The following is a 14,144-nucleotide window of genomic DNA, read 5'->3' as shown; positions in this document are numbered from 1 at the left end:
ACAATAACAATAACAATAACAATAACAATAACAATAACAATAATTTGCCAATATAAAAACGCTATTCACTTCTATTACCCAAAACTTTTCTCTAAAGTCCATAAATAGTTCCCGTTAAATAATCAGTATACTTCGCAACATCTTGCACGCGAACGCGAAAAGTATCAAATTTTCTACAGTATCTCGCTCTCTCTATCAAACATTCGCTATAAATCTCGTGTTACAGACAATTCATTGCAAAATCATTTCCTATTACGTACCAGCCTATGATCTTCAATTCGCAAAAAAGATTTGAAATCATAGCCGGTACTTTCTCGCACTTTCATACAGACAATGCAAATTCCAGACGGTCAAAAAGAAGGAAAGGAAACTAAAGAAAAGTTGCAAGTCAAATTACAGGTAAGAGGCGTTTCGCGGCTGATCCGACATGATGGAAGAACGGATATCATTCGTTTGACGGCTGAGTTATAACGCGCAACCCATCTTCCAGATACGTTATAGTGATACGAAAAGCAAGGTTGATTTCCAAGTTGCAACTATGTTATTTACTCGTCGTTACGTTTTCAGATAATCGTCACAGTGTCTTTGCGTTTGGCTCGAGCATAGGAAACGACGTCGCTCTGTAGAATAAAGTCTGAACTATATATAGTTTTCCCAAAATAATTTCGATTTATTTAGTCAAAATAATAGTCATACGATTGTATAAATTTTATTATTCCAAATTTCAAATCACAGCAGAAAATTACGAAATTTAGGATCCAAAAATTCTTTCGATGTTTAGTAACCCTAAAACTCTATTCAAGTAGAACACACGAATAAAAGACATTCCATTTCATGCAGTCATTTATTTCTCTCATCCTTATCGTCTGTTTCTCTCTGAATTAGCCCATAACTCGTGAAATTTTATGTACACATATCTCGTGTCCGTACGAAACATTCGATAGAAATCGATGACTCTAAACAGATTCCAACGACAAGTCCATATCTTCTCTTCCTTCTTTTCCTTTTCTTTTCTCCATCGATCTTCGATGAAAATCTTGACAAATTTCCAAGAAGCTTCGACACGTTCAACGTCCACAAGATACTCTCATCTTCACGATTGACTAGTTTACGGTCCTCTCTCCTTCTCTCTCTCTCGATAAGTTTGTTTATAGTACCTTCAATAATTATACGACATGTAACGAATAAATCACGCTGAACCGTACTTGATTAACATATAGTACACGTAGAAGGGAAAAAATATTCTTCTAATTGTCAACTATCCTACGTACACGTGATCCAATCGCCATCTACGCTATAATAACTTGTTCTCCAGGCATTGTGATGGATTACCGTTAAACTAATCACGGGTTACGTAGTAAAATCGTCATCCTGGATTAGATGGAATTAAATTCCATTTTCCTCGTAGACACCATTATTTACTTACATAGTTTTATAATGCACCGTCATTGTCTCATCTGACGGCTGAATATTTTATATATTTTTAAACATTTTTGCATTTCCCGCAGTCTAATTATAAGAGTGCTTTGCAAAAGCGTGCATTTAAATAAACGTCTACCGTCGAACGACCAAGGTCTTTCGGTTTTTACCATTGTTCGTCTCTCCTCATCTATCTCTTTCTTCGACTTCTTGCGATTGTAATTACTGGCTGCGCGCTTCTTTATTAGTAAGATAATATCCGGAATAACGGTGGTCCAATGAATCAAGGAGATCACTGCGAAGTTCAACACGGAAACAATCACTTCTCAACTGGTGTGTGCCTAATTGTAAGTAGAACTGTTGCATCTCGGAAGTTCTCTTCGTTACGTATCTCTGCAGGTACCTCGCACGAATAATCACGCGAACCTTCATCTCGTTTCTCGAATTATTATTATTACAAACAGCGACCATACGCTGCTGTGTTAAATCACCCTTTCTTTTAATCTTTGATCTTAATCTGTGTTCTTTTTAGTCTGATTTTATTTTCTTCTCCTTCTTAGACGGAGCAAGGATGATAAAGTGAAATACGAGGGAGAATGGTTAGTACGTGTTAATTATTCAAACACCATTACTGTACACTAAAGACGCTATTAAATAGCACTTATTCGACAAAAATTAAGTGATTTATGAAGGCCAGTGATAAGGAATGTCATAAATTAATTCCGTTTCACGATATGAACATGAATAAATTCAAGTCACAATGTAGACCAAAAAGATTTCAACAATAGAGCTACTCGGTTCCTTCATCGTTCCTCATCCGTCTTGCTAGACTTCTACAGATTACCATCAACTCAGGAATCCAACTTTCTCGATAAAAGGCAAACAAATAAACGAGGAAGCGTAATATTAAACCATGCCAACTTCTTTTCTCAAATTCTTATACGCTTTTATACGTTTTAACTGCTTTTAAATGGATTCAATCAAAACGTGTTTTTATCGCCAGCAGCTATCGAACCAATTGATCCACGCGAATGTTTTTGCTAATACTATTGTTTACCTTTATTCAGGCAGAAACACGATCGCGTACTTACTTATTCTCTTTCATCATACTGCTCTAATTCTACTTAACTATTTATAATATATTCGCATGTATATTAAAAGTAGATATTTCAAGATGTTCTCATACATAATACCGTTCCTACAATTTGCGTTTAATTTCTCACGTATCTCTAGAAATAGTAAATTTATCATGTAAGAATCTTACGTAACGACTAATGTCAGATCATATAACTCATCGTGAGGAATTTTTTTTTTATTTAATAAAGAAAAAAGGCAGCGCAACGTACCAATAGAGACCCGATTAAAACTCGAAAGAACCACAAATATATAATCCAATCATGGTGAGAGTTTAAAATGGAAATACTCGATTTTTGTGTCTTCGGATTTCCAATAAACGCGTAACAATCTGCAATCCAATTATCAAACTAATTCGAAGCAGATAAAATCCGCTCGCGCCTAATATAAAATCGTTGCGATATCGGATCAAGGTTTTCCACGGACGTGCAGGCTTGTCCATGCTTGGCGCGCTCGCGAGAGGAAGGCTGCCATGCTAAATGTAACATTAGATCGGGCTGGTGTGCTCGGCTACAGGCGTATAATTATGAAACGTTAAAAATTTACAACCGCCACGTACGTACGTACGTATACACGGGAACGCCGCTGTAAACGTAATTACACGGGTGCACCGGTGCAACAGTACACACATAGATAGCTGGAACATGCGGTCTCGCGTGGCCAGTCCGATAAACGGCCAGCAAGCCAACAGCTTGTCGCAGCGTATCACGGTTTCTCTGTTCCGAATGCAAATCAGAATACGACTCCAGAGAGGAGATGAAAAATGCTTGGTTTTATACCCGTTTATCTAATCTGTTAAGTAAAAATGTCAAGTTAAAGCCTTAATTGATATTGTCGAGTCTACGAACGATTGTGAGAGTTTGAGTTATGCTATTATGTACGAATATGTGGATGCTCTGGTCGATTTGTATTGACAAGTAGATAAATGTTACTAGTACGAATGAATTAAGAGAAATTAATGATCAAAATCGATACCTGCTACGATGTACAATGATCTCTCTTTTATTAATATTCGTACTGAATCTCCTGCTTGGAGAATTATAAACGCCAGTTTCTTCGTTGCATATTGATTAAGAAAAAATAATCTCATCGTAGTTCTATTTATCCGCAATTTTTTAATCGACGCGTTGACTGCGGGACCGAAGTTGCATGACCACTTAGTGTGACCGAAATTTTGTTTCTTAACGCGTCGAGTGCTGATGACGCCAACGTGACTTTTTATTAAGGGGAAAAAAGTACTTTGAACTGTGACAATCCAATAAGAAAAATTATCGATCGTGCTAATTCGATATTCATATCCGACCAAGAACAGGTGAGAACGCGGCGGTACAAGAGGTGGAAGTTTATGAAATCAGCGGATGACGACTGAGAGTAAATATGTGTTCGCTGGCGCGTCGGGACAGGAACAAAGCGAATGGAGATCCCGCGGCGCTCGCTGAACACTTTATCGGGCTCATCGGATCGCAGAACAAGCGCGAGAGCGTTCGTGAACCAAGGTGTAATTAGAAAAACGAGCGGATTTATATTTTCAACCGGCTCGTTCACCGGCTACCATTAGCGAAACAGCTGTTAAAGGCGTGCATTTACTTATCGTTGCAACGCTCGCGCCTACGTTTCTACGAGACATTTCTACGTTTCTTGTCAATCGAATTATCTTTCCATATCAATATCCTTGCTTTCGTTTCAATCTTTTATCTCCGATTCGTTATAGGGTTGCTTAGATAAAATATTTGAAAAATGATTAAATAATGTATAATAAATAGCGTATCGTCTATTTGTATAGGTGTCATTTTGAAATAATTTTACACTGAACTGCCTGGACAGGCAAATGATTTTTTGTCAAATTATTTCGTTATTTAAGTAGGAAACTTTTTATTTAATTCATATTTAAATAAATTTTTCTTCTTTAATAATCTCTCAACTAGTTTCTGGTTTTATTAATATATCGATATTAAAACAGCTGCGTTAGAAATACAGAGTCTCGTGCACACAGGTTTCAATGAATAATTCATTAAATATTTAGTAGCTGAAACTAAAACAGTTCCGAGGAATGGTACATAACGTATTCATAAAAGGTTTCTATAAGTGTTCGAGTATTTTCATGAGCCACCGTAGTTTCGCTACCGCGACCGGATGGTGTATAATTAGCGGCGAACAAAGGATGTGGAACGAGAGTGTGTGCGAAAAAACGCGTGTCCTGGGACCGATGGAAAGAAAGTGACCGACGCCCGTATAATATCTCCGCTACCGTAAAAACAGGCCCGTCGACAGGTTTTCGAATCGAGTTACCGCTCGACCAACCAACCGAATGAACAATGAAGAACGACGTGGCGGAAGAGGCTGAATCTTCTTTGAAACACCTCCCTGACAAAGGAATGTCGCGATTAAAATTTGTTGCACGTGAAACTGAGGTTTTAAATTAAAAGATCTCTAGCTCTTGACGATAGTGACAGACTTTTTGAATTTTATATGAATATGAAATAAACATAAACTCGTGTATTAAAATTGAATTTATAAATACACATTGGTCTCGATCTCATAGTTAGATAACGTTAAACACGTACGATACACGCAACGTGAGTGAAAAGATTGGTTCCAGCGGAGAATCTTAAGAATCCTCTTCAATATCGTTATAATAACCACGAGTAAAAAGCGAATATGTGTGAGAAGGCAAATTTCTCTGTTGGAAGAATCTTCGACGTGTTGTCCAGAATTTTCGCGGGCGTTAATAAAAGCCGTAAACACTTGGTCGTGAAGTACGCGTATTATAGGTACGTCGAACCGACAGGGCCGACAGGGCCGACAGGGCCGCAGAGGGATATTGAAATCGACTGAATGGGACGAGTAATGAACAGTTTAAAGAGCGAGCTTAAATTGCAGGTTGCGAGAAAACGGTCCTGCCCGGTGATTTATTGCCGTGGTTTTTGGGCTTTTATCGCCTTTTATTGGACATTCACGTGGGGCTTTAAGCGCCGCCTTTGTGAAAAGCGAGTCCACTTGGAGCTGAAGCACTAATGTACACGTATTTGTAGTACAGCTATTTACCAAATCACAAGTATTTTATATATTATTTCCTATATCACAAACAGACTGTGGATTTTTATACATTTCTAGAAAAATTTGAAAGAACAAAATTAAAGGGGCAAAAGTATAGTGGAGCTTTCTGTAATACTTGACAGGTAAAACAATTTTCTACCGACCTATTTTTACTTTTTCAGTTATACGTAAAAATCCGCGGTCTAATCGTAAATAATTAATCAACGTTACTATCTCTTGCCATTGTATATTAAAGCAATAGTATAACTTGGTAAAATTTTATAAACCCTTTGGGAATGCCGCATGAAAAGCAATAAAGATTTGCTATTGGCATAACTTGGTAAAATAACAGAATTTTCTTACACAATAATGTTCTTACGAAATTGATATTAATGTTATTAACTTGATGCGCTGTAACTGTCACTGTGGAAGTTTCTTCGTGAAATTTCTTGACGCCAATTACCTTTCCATGTAACCAATAAACAAGACAAACACATATATTAACTACCCAGATATATATGGAGTACTTTCAAATATATTGAAACAACCTAAATTTATTATAATTACAATGTGAAACTCCAGTCACCCTTTAACATTTTCGTAATGCATGAAATGCTATCCGGTTTGTAAAAGAAAGAGGAAAAGGAAGGAATAAAAAGATACCTGACCGTCGCAAAAAATTTGGCGCATAAATAATCAACGATCGATAAACAAGCCAAAAAGGAAGTACGTTCTTTTTCTACCAGCGAACTGCACCCGTGTAAGTGCTCCCTTGGCATAATTAAGCACCGACATACGCGAGAGACATCGAAACTGGGTCTTGTCAAGGAAGTGGTTTATGTGTTGCACGTGCACCGGTGTAGCACCGTGCGTCCATTAATATACGTGCCTTATGAATACGATACCCCGACACGCTAGAATTTCGAGACTCGCCAAGGAATTGAAGGAAACCCGCGTAAGAGCGAAACAACTCCATAGGGAAACAACTACTTCTCAATGAACATACGGTTATTTACTTGATACTTTTGTTACACATAAATCTCCTCAACCTATCGTACAATTGCGATGTGAATATATTCACTTTCTATTCAAGATGTTAATTATACCGTAGGGAGTCATAATACTCCGTGTCCTCAACAAATAATTAATCTCCCCTAACATTTATAATTTATAAATCGAATCGGGAAAACACTTAAATAAAGATAACAATTAAAAATCATCCAACCTTTCCAATATATTCTAATAATTTCAATATAATCTAATATTTCCAATATAAGAGCTCAAACATCCACTCGTATTTTTTTCCACTCAATCGTCAAAGTTCCCACACTTTCCAACAATAACGCACACCATAGTCTATGTGTATATGTAGATGGCATTCACCGGACACATACGAGCGCGGCTATAACACTTAAAGGATTAATGGTTCAACCATACGAGAACAACGCTGCGCGTTCAATCTCTGAAACAGCGAATAACAAACGGAAATAAAATAAAGGAAAAGGGAAAAAAATGGGGTCAGCAACGCGGTCAACGTTCGTTCGAAAAGGATTTCGAGCGAAGAAACGAGAAACCCATCGAGATTTACCGTTAAGCGTCAAAGCGTAAAACCACGTGTTCGCGGCGATCTTTGCAACGGGCTTGTGCACTTGCCGCGAAAAAGGAGGAAGGAAAGTGAAAGTATCGAGGGAAACCTTAACAATGTTTCCACGTTTACCGAGATTGTCAAGGTTGCCCGATCAACGCCGAGACTTTGTTAGAATTTTATCTGCCGATCGTTTGAGCGGATGCTTTTTCAAATCGTGTCTGTTATTATTATCAGCATCGCGGATCGCGCGAAATTACTCATAAACGTAAGGAGACATTTGCAAAGATCGTACAGTGACTCACGAAAGTGCTTGAACAGGTATCATAGAAAATTGTTATATTTAACCATATAAAACACGTTGTCATTTCATTAATACTGCAACGAAATACGATTGTCATGATTATATTGACGAAATTTGAAAGCAATCTGATATTAAATGTTGCAGGATACTTGCAACAAAACGGTACAATTTTGGTACGACAATTGAAAAATGAAAAGAGAACCTGTGAAGTTCAAAGATGCAAATCTTTTAAATACAAGTAACAGATTACAGATTTTAATTAGTAAGCAATATTCTAATATCTTCAATATTTTAATATTATGATGAGTACTACAAGTACTTTGAAAATTCTTAAGAGGATGAAAGAACGCTAAATTTAAAAACTGCCTGTATCTGAAAAATAGAAAATACGACTTGAAGTATTTTCTTCCTATAGTCTTTGTATCGATAAAAAGTTCTTACCAATATTCAAATACCTTCACGATCTACTGTATCTCGCCGATCTATAGATGCTCGTTCGAAGGGATCGATAACCTACTTTGACATCAGCGCTACGAAAAACGCGTGGAATGGTGTCACGTGTCTTTGCGCGGGAATCGTACGATTCTGCGCAAGGACGACGAAGATAGAATCGTTATCGCGCACGCGCGCTGCGGCACTGTTGCCGCATATGGCACGCTGTTCTACACGAGGGAATTTGTAATTCAAACGCAAAAAGGATAACACAGCGGAACGTATTGAATCAACGAGAACGAGCGTTTATACAGAACTTTTATTAATGCGATTTATCGTCAGCAATAAATGGACAATGTTCCCGCGACAATACTGCACGCCATATCGAAGTAACGCCTGTGTAATTGCCGATAAGATAATCGCGATTAACCGTTCACCAGTTAGCTGACGAATTTAATTGCGCGACTAATCTTATGATATTGAAACAGCTTCTTTAGGTTTGCTGTTTGCTAGACATACTTCAAATCAAGTTATGTTATATGTCGTAAGAAATTAGAGATTGAGAATTGTTTACCAACAGCAAACTATGTAGTTTCATTAACCTATATACAGAAGAATTAGTAATTCTGAAAGTAAAAGATTCTTAAAATCTAATCCTTTCCTTTTTTCGAATAATTGATGCATTAACGTATTATTAATTTTCAGTATCATATTCTTGAAATTACTTATACACATGCTTATATATAGTGCAGAGTTATCTACCCGTAAACAAAATAAAATAAATAAATAACTGAACTATAATTCACAAAAGAAGAACATTCGCATCACCATCTATTCAATTCTCGTTCCCTGGACAGACTCAAAAATTACTAACCTACTCAACGTAGTGTCCGTATACTGTATGTTCAGACAGCGCCAGTCAAAACCCTATCTCACGCGAAAACGAAGAAAAGAGTATGTGCGATGGTTTGACGGGTTCAAAGATAGGCCCTGTCGAACTACACGGAAATACGATCGATCAAAGATGACCTCCATACAGGCTTCCTTGACAGCGAGAAAATTCACGTGTTCGCAGCCTTATATCGGCTGGATTGGAAGAAAAAAAAGGTTAGGCGCAGAGATCGATCGAAGAAGATTCCGTAGTAAGCGCAATACCGTTCGTGCGAGCAAACTGGTCGGAGGAGTCGTTCCTTCGAGGAAGTACGGCGAATCTCTCACGGATCTCGAGTTTGCTCATCTTTCGCCGGGATCGAGGCCTGCGTCAAGGACTGCCAGACTTCGAGACGAACGTCCGTGCGCCCGTTCGCTTGTATCGGCGCGTGACGCAACCAGATGCCAGATTCTGCCGGAGGATCGAGTTTTGCGGATGCTACCGGCTAACGGTCGCCTGTGCACACGTTTACCGGGACCTCCGTGGCTTTTTGGTGACGTCAGCGTCAGTGAATGGAACGAACGGTGGTTGGAAACGCGACCGATGGAGGCGCGACTTGTCGGAGAGTTTTGATTTATTGTACATCGATCAACAACATTCAATGGATATTTCAGAGCCGAGTACTTCTATTGCCGGCGACAGGCGATTAATATCGTCCTTGTTCTCCGAGGGAAGCTTTTTTACCATCCTTTGTCGATGAAACATCGATGTTTCGATGAATTACGTGTTTGCCGTGAATGGATTTTTTTAACGCGTTATCTGTCGATCAGGGAAGATCGACTATCGGTAAATTATGATATATGTAGTTGCACTGGTCATTGACTAAATAATGGGACTTCGTATCTCACATACTGAAATACCGACATTGAAAAAAGCCAAAGTGTTTCTTAACGCCCTCTGCGCCTTCGTACGACCAACATAGGAGTTATATTTTCAAGCAGCAAGGCAAGTATGCAAGGCAAGTATTCAACTCGATCGAAAACGATAAACACTCTCTACCATAACTCTCCGTGAAAAAGTATTTTGTTCATTGTTACAAAAATGTAAAATTTGACACTTGAAAGTATTAATAAAAAACGAAATTCGTTTCATAAAGAATTATGCTACTTATCTACCTAATAATACTTTATTTAAAATATCACTCTTAATTTTGCATATTCTTAATTACTGTTACTTATATCTTATTTAAGTATTCAAGTACTTATTCAGGTACTTTCAGGAACAGATTAGTGCTTCTAGAAAGCAATATTTTTTAGTAGTATTAAATATTCCTAGGAAGCAGCAGTTTTAAACAAAACATTGAAAACATCATTTACTAATTCCAAAAACTCTAATTGAAAATCTAATTTACCTTACTTAGTAAAAATCTAAAGGTTTCTATGCGTCTTACCCATGTAAACATCTGAATATAATAAAGAGAAAGAATGGGAAGAATATTGCATGAAACGGTTCCTTCAAAGCCTTGCATACTACCCATGTTGCTTAACATAAATTTAATAAAAATGTTATACTACAAATTACAATATTATAAAGTTAATTATAACTTTTAAATCTAACATTAAATGACCGGGAACGAGATAAACTTTAATATATATTAATCTCCAAGAAATTCTAACAATTCATAATCAAGATCACTAAAGATAATCGCGCTGTCATAATTCCTAACACTAAAACAAACACGATTATCATTCTTTCGCAACTCTAATCCAAACCGTAATCATTCTGTCGTGACACTAATAACAGCCACGAAATTTTTCCGCAACTCTAATTCAAACGTAATTAATTTCTCGCAAACACTAATAAAGAAATCGCGATTTACCCAATGTGGTTGAGGACCGACATATATATCGACCAGAAAAAAAAATACTACAACTACAACTACTAAAAGCGAGCATAGTGACAAAGTAGTAACGAATGACTTTCCATGCTCTGGGTGATCCAGAGGATGGAAAGCCATTAGTAGTTGCTCTCTTGAATGGCAGTTTGCCGAGCCTCTTCGGCTCGTAGCCTCTTCTTTCATCGGGCGCAATGCCCGCTGAAACTTAGATCTGGACTCGAGTCTTTCTAATCGCAAAATAAAAAATAACTTACAAAGGTGAAATAAAAATATAAATCGCGGATACTATTCCCCGTGCACATGGATGAACAAGGATCATAGTGATCATTGCCCGTTCGCATGTGATGCTCGAGCAATAAATAAACGTTCGCTTCGAGACCCACTCGCGATCGCGACCACGATATTCGAAAAATCGATGGATAAAGCCAGAGACGAGTTTCTCCACTCGTGCCAGCTTTACCGTCGACTTTTCAAATTAAATTTCCTGAAACAGGTTGGACACGCGAAAACGCGCCTACCCGACCAGAGACTGTGCCAACCTGCCCGGCCCTACCTACTTATAATTAACATTCACACCAGAAAGTAAGCTACCTATCCTACCTAGCCCTATATTTAAAAATGGCAAAACAGTCACACCAACACACTCACTCCACGATTCTCTCACATACTACCCGGGCGCAAGGACCTACACTAGAGAGACGTCCCGGGACGTCTCCGACACCCGAGTTTGACACTCAACTTTTATACTCTAACTTTTACGTACCATTTTCCTGAAATCGACTGACGATGGCTAGCGACCATTGCGTAAAATGTAATATAAATACATGTATATTGAAATTTTAATTATGTTTTTAATATATTTCAATGTTAACTTTAATTAATACTCATGATCATATTGTATAAATATTCATAATCTTGTATTATATCATTTGAAAAATTAGGATGTTCTTAGACTAAATGGTATAATATTTGATACCATTGTAATTTAATATTATTATATATTACTACTGCATTAATAACACTTGTGAAACTCATTAATATTTCAGAATTATATGGGTTGGAATAATAAGAAAACGACGTAGTTCCACGACCTAACCACACACACAATGTAGAAAATACGTCATGCACGATACACTAACGCAATGTCAGTCGCTGAGACAATGTTAAACATATAAACTATAGTCATCATGCCCACTGCTTTTCTCCCACCCAAGTAGCACCTGAGCACGTGAGTGAGATCCTGGCAATGGACATGGAAGGGGTTAAACCTGAAAATCCTAGGCTAAAAATATGATAAGCGTATCTATTACGTTTTGTATCTAACGGGCTAATATTCGTTAATTAAAGTCTACTTTATACTTTATTCCATTAATTTAATGAATTACTGAAATGCTAAATTTGAATGAAGAGAGTTAATATTTATTCGCCTGTTTTTTATTATATTTCAGAAAATAAATTGAGCTTCAAAATAATCCAAATAATATTTATATCAATAAATAATAATAATAAACTCTACATGAAATATTAATAAAAATATCCTCAAGCAATTCCTTCATCAAAACACGTCTTTGGAAACTAAGAAGCATTCAAAACTTGTTTTGATTCTGAAATCTGCCTGTCGCGAAGTGTTTTCTTACACGTAAAATTTGATACATTCTTGGACGGACAAAATTAGACTCCATACCTTTATATTTCACATTTAAAATTTTACCAAAATTTTACTATCTATGGAACTCAAACAATGAAATTGTTCCACATTACCGTAAAACAGAAGATAAAATTAAATATCATTTGTAACAAAAATCAATAATAGCATTAACAGTAGTTATAATAATTTCAATCATAATTGCAAGTTTCATAATGAAATGTTCATACTCTTTGTTTACTCAAATATTTGTTTTTTGGGTATTTGATATTTGCAAATATAAAATCATCCTGAATATACTTTGATTTTACAAATAATTATTATCAATACACTCCGTGATTTTCAATCATAGAAATATACATTAATTATCAGCACTGAGTTATTTATATCAATTTTTTATATAATATTAATTATGTCAATATGATACTCTCGTCTATTAATTCTTAATGTGTTATTATCAACATTCGAAAACGCGGTGTGCAAGAAAACCTATCCTGAACTGATAAATAAGACACATACAAGAAAATGTTACTACTCACGAGTATAATAAATACCCGCGGTCACTATGCTCGTCAAAAATTCTACGTGATACAACCAGTCACCCGTGTCGATTCGAACCTTTCATCCCATAACATAATTGAGTGACCAGAGGAACAAAAATGCATGCAACTCACGATTAGTTGCGAAGAATGTTGTCATCGATGTATTGTGCCCTATGGAACGTCATCGCGAAGCCTATCATCAGACAGGAATCGTTGAATCCCATGAAAAAAGCAAAGACTGAAAGAAATCTATAACAAAACATAGAATATTATTGTATAATTCGTCCTTAAAGACAGTGTTAATTATTTTGAAAGTTTGAAATAATAGAAGATTGATCTCTATAAAACATAAAATTTTAATAATAATAATCAATTTAAGAATGAAAAATTTTAACTTGTCAAATTTTCAATCAGATTCCATTTTTTAATTAATTATAGTTGACATAAAATACAAGGAATTAAATGAAGTACAAAATACAAAGTTACTTACATTCTTGGGCTTTTAAGCATCACTAAGTCCTTTCCAGGAAACAGGAAGAAAAGAAAGGAATGAGAAACCTTTAACAAAATTTGAATTCATATATATGAATAATTCCTTCTAAAAAATATGACGATTGGTTAAGAATGTATATCGATTAAATATTAAATAAATGTTAGCAATTAACCAATAGAAAAAGAAAATAAACATATAAATACGTTTTACTTTATTAAAATGAATCAAATGTTACCATTAATCATCATGGCGTCCTTTTGAATTTTATGACGCCATTTGTAATTTCGTTGCATCTCCTTAACATCTTTTCAAATTTCCCGCGTAGTCGAACAATAATCTGCACAAAAAGAAGCCAAAACATTATAACAAATGTATAAAAAGCAAATTATGTACAAAATGAAACAATAATCAAGCTCAAATTGCGTCTTGAAGGCTCATTATACGATCTACCGGCAAATATAATAATCAACAAGACGATCGAATAGATAATCAAATAATAAATTATTTACTATAAATTATTCAATTAAAAAACGTATGATAAGTAAGCGAAGTTATAAAACCGTAAGTGATAAAAGAATGATTATGAAAATATATACTACGTAGCCACGGAGTGACACCGATACACATCTAATCGCTTCGAAATTTGACATTAGACTGAACCCCTACGGCGTAATTTGCCCTACGAATTTCGGTTGGCGAGGAGTGGGGAAACCCCCCGGCAAGTTGATCACGTACGAACAGAAGTCGTCAAATTCCTGCAAAGGACGTTTTCAGTAGTAATACGTA

The 14,144-nt window shown here is 36.3% G+C and overlaps 1 protein-coding gene across 3 annotated transcripts in view; it reads right to left on the bottom strand.

Annotated features, from left to right (window-relative positions):
* The window catches only part of LOC122571376 (protein sister of odd and bowel-like), a 251,067-nt gene extending 237,368 nt beyond the window's left edge, over window positions 1–13,699 (bottom strand). For all 3 annotated transcript variants that reach the window (XM_043735040.1, XM_043735041.1, XM_043735043.1), the window contains exons 1-3: window positions 13,594–13,699; window positions 13,356–13,423; window positions 12,998–13,114 (exon numbers count right to left, since the gene is read on the bottom strand). The gene's annotated coding sequence lies outside the window, so the exon portion shown is untranslated. The remainder of the gene's footprint in view (window positions 1–12,997; window positions 13,115–13,355; window positions 13,424–13,593) is intronic.
* Window positions 13,700–14,144: the final 445 nt, after the last annotated feature.

Source organism: Bombus pyrosoma, linkage group LG10 (genome assembly GCF_014825855.1).
Source record: "Bombus pyrosoma isolate SC7728 linkage group LG10, ASM1482585v1, whole genome shotgun sequence".
Lineage (NCBI taxonomy): Eukaryota > Metazoa > Arthropoda > Insecta > Hymenoptera > Apidae > Bombus > Bombus pyrosoma.
Note: the sequence above shows the minus strand (reverse complement) of the source record. Positions and strands in the feature narration are given on the sequence as shown.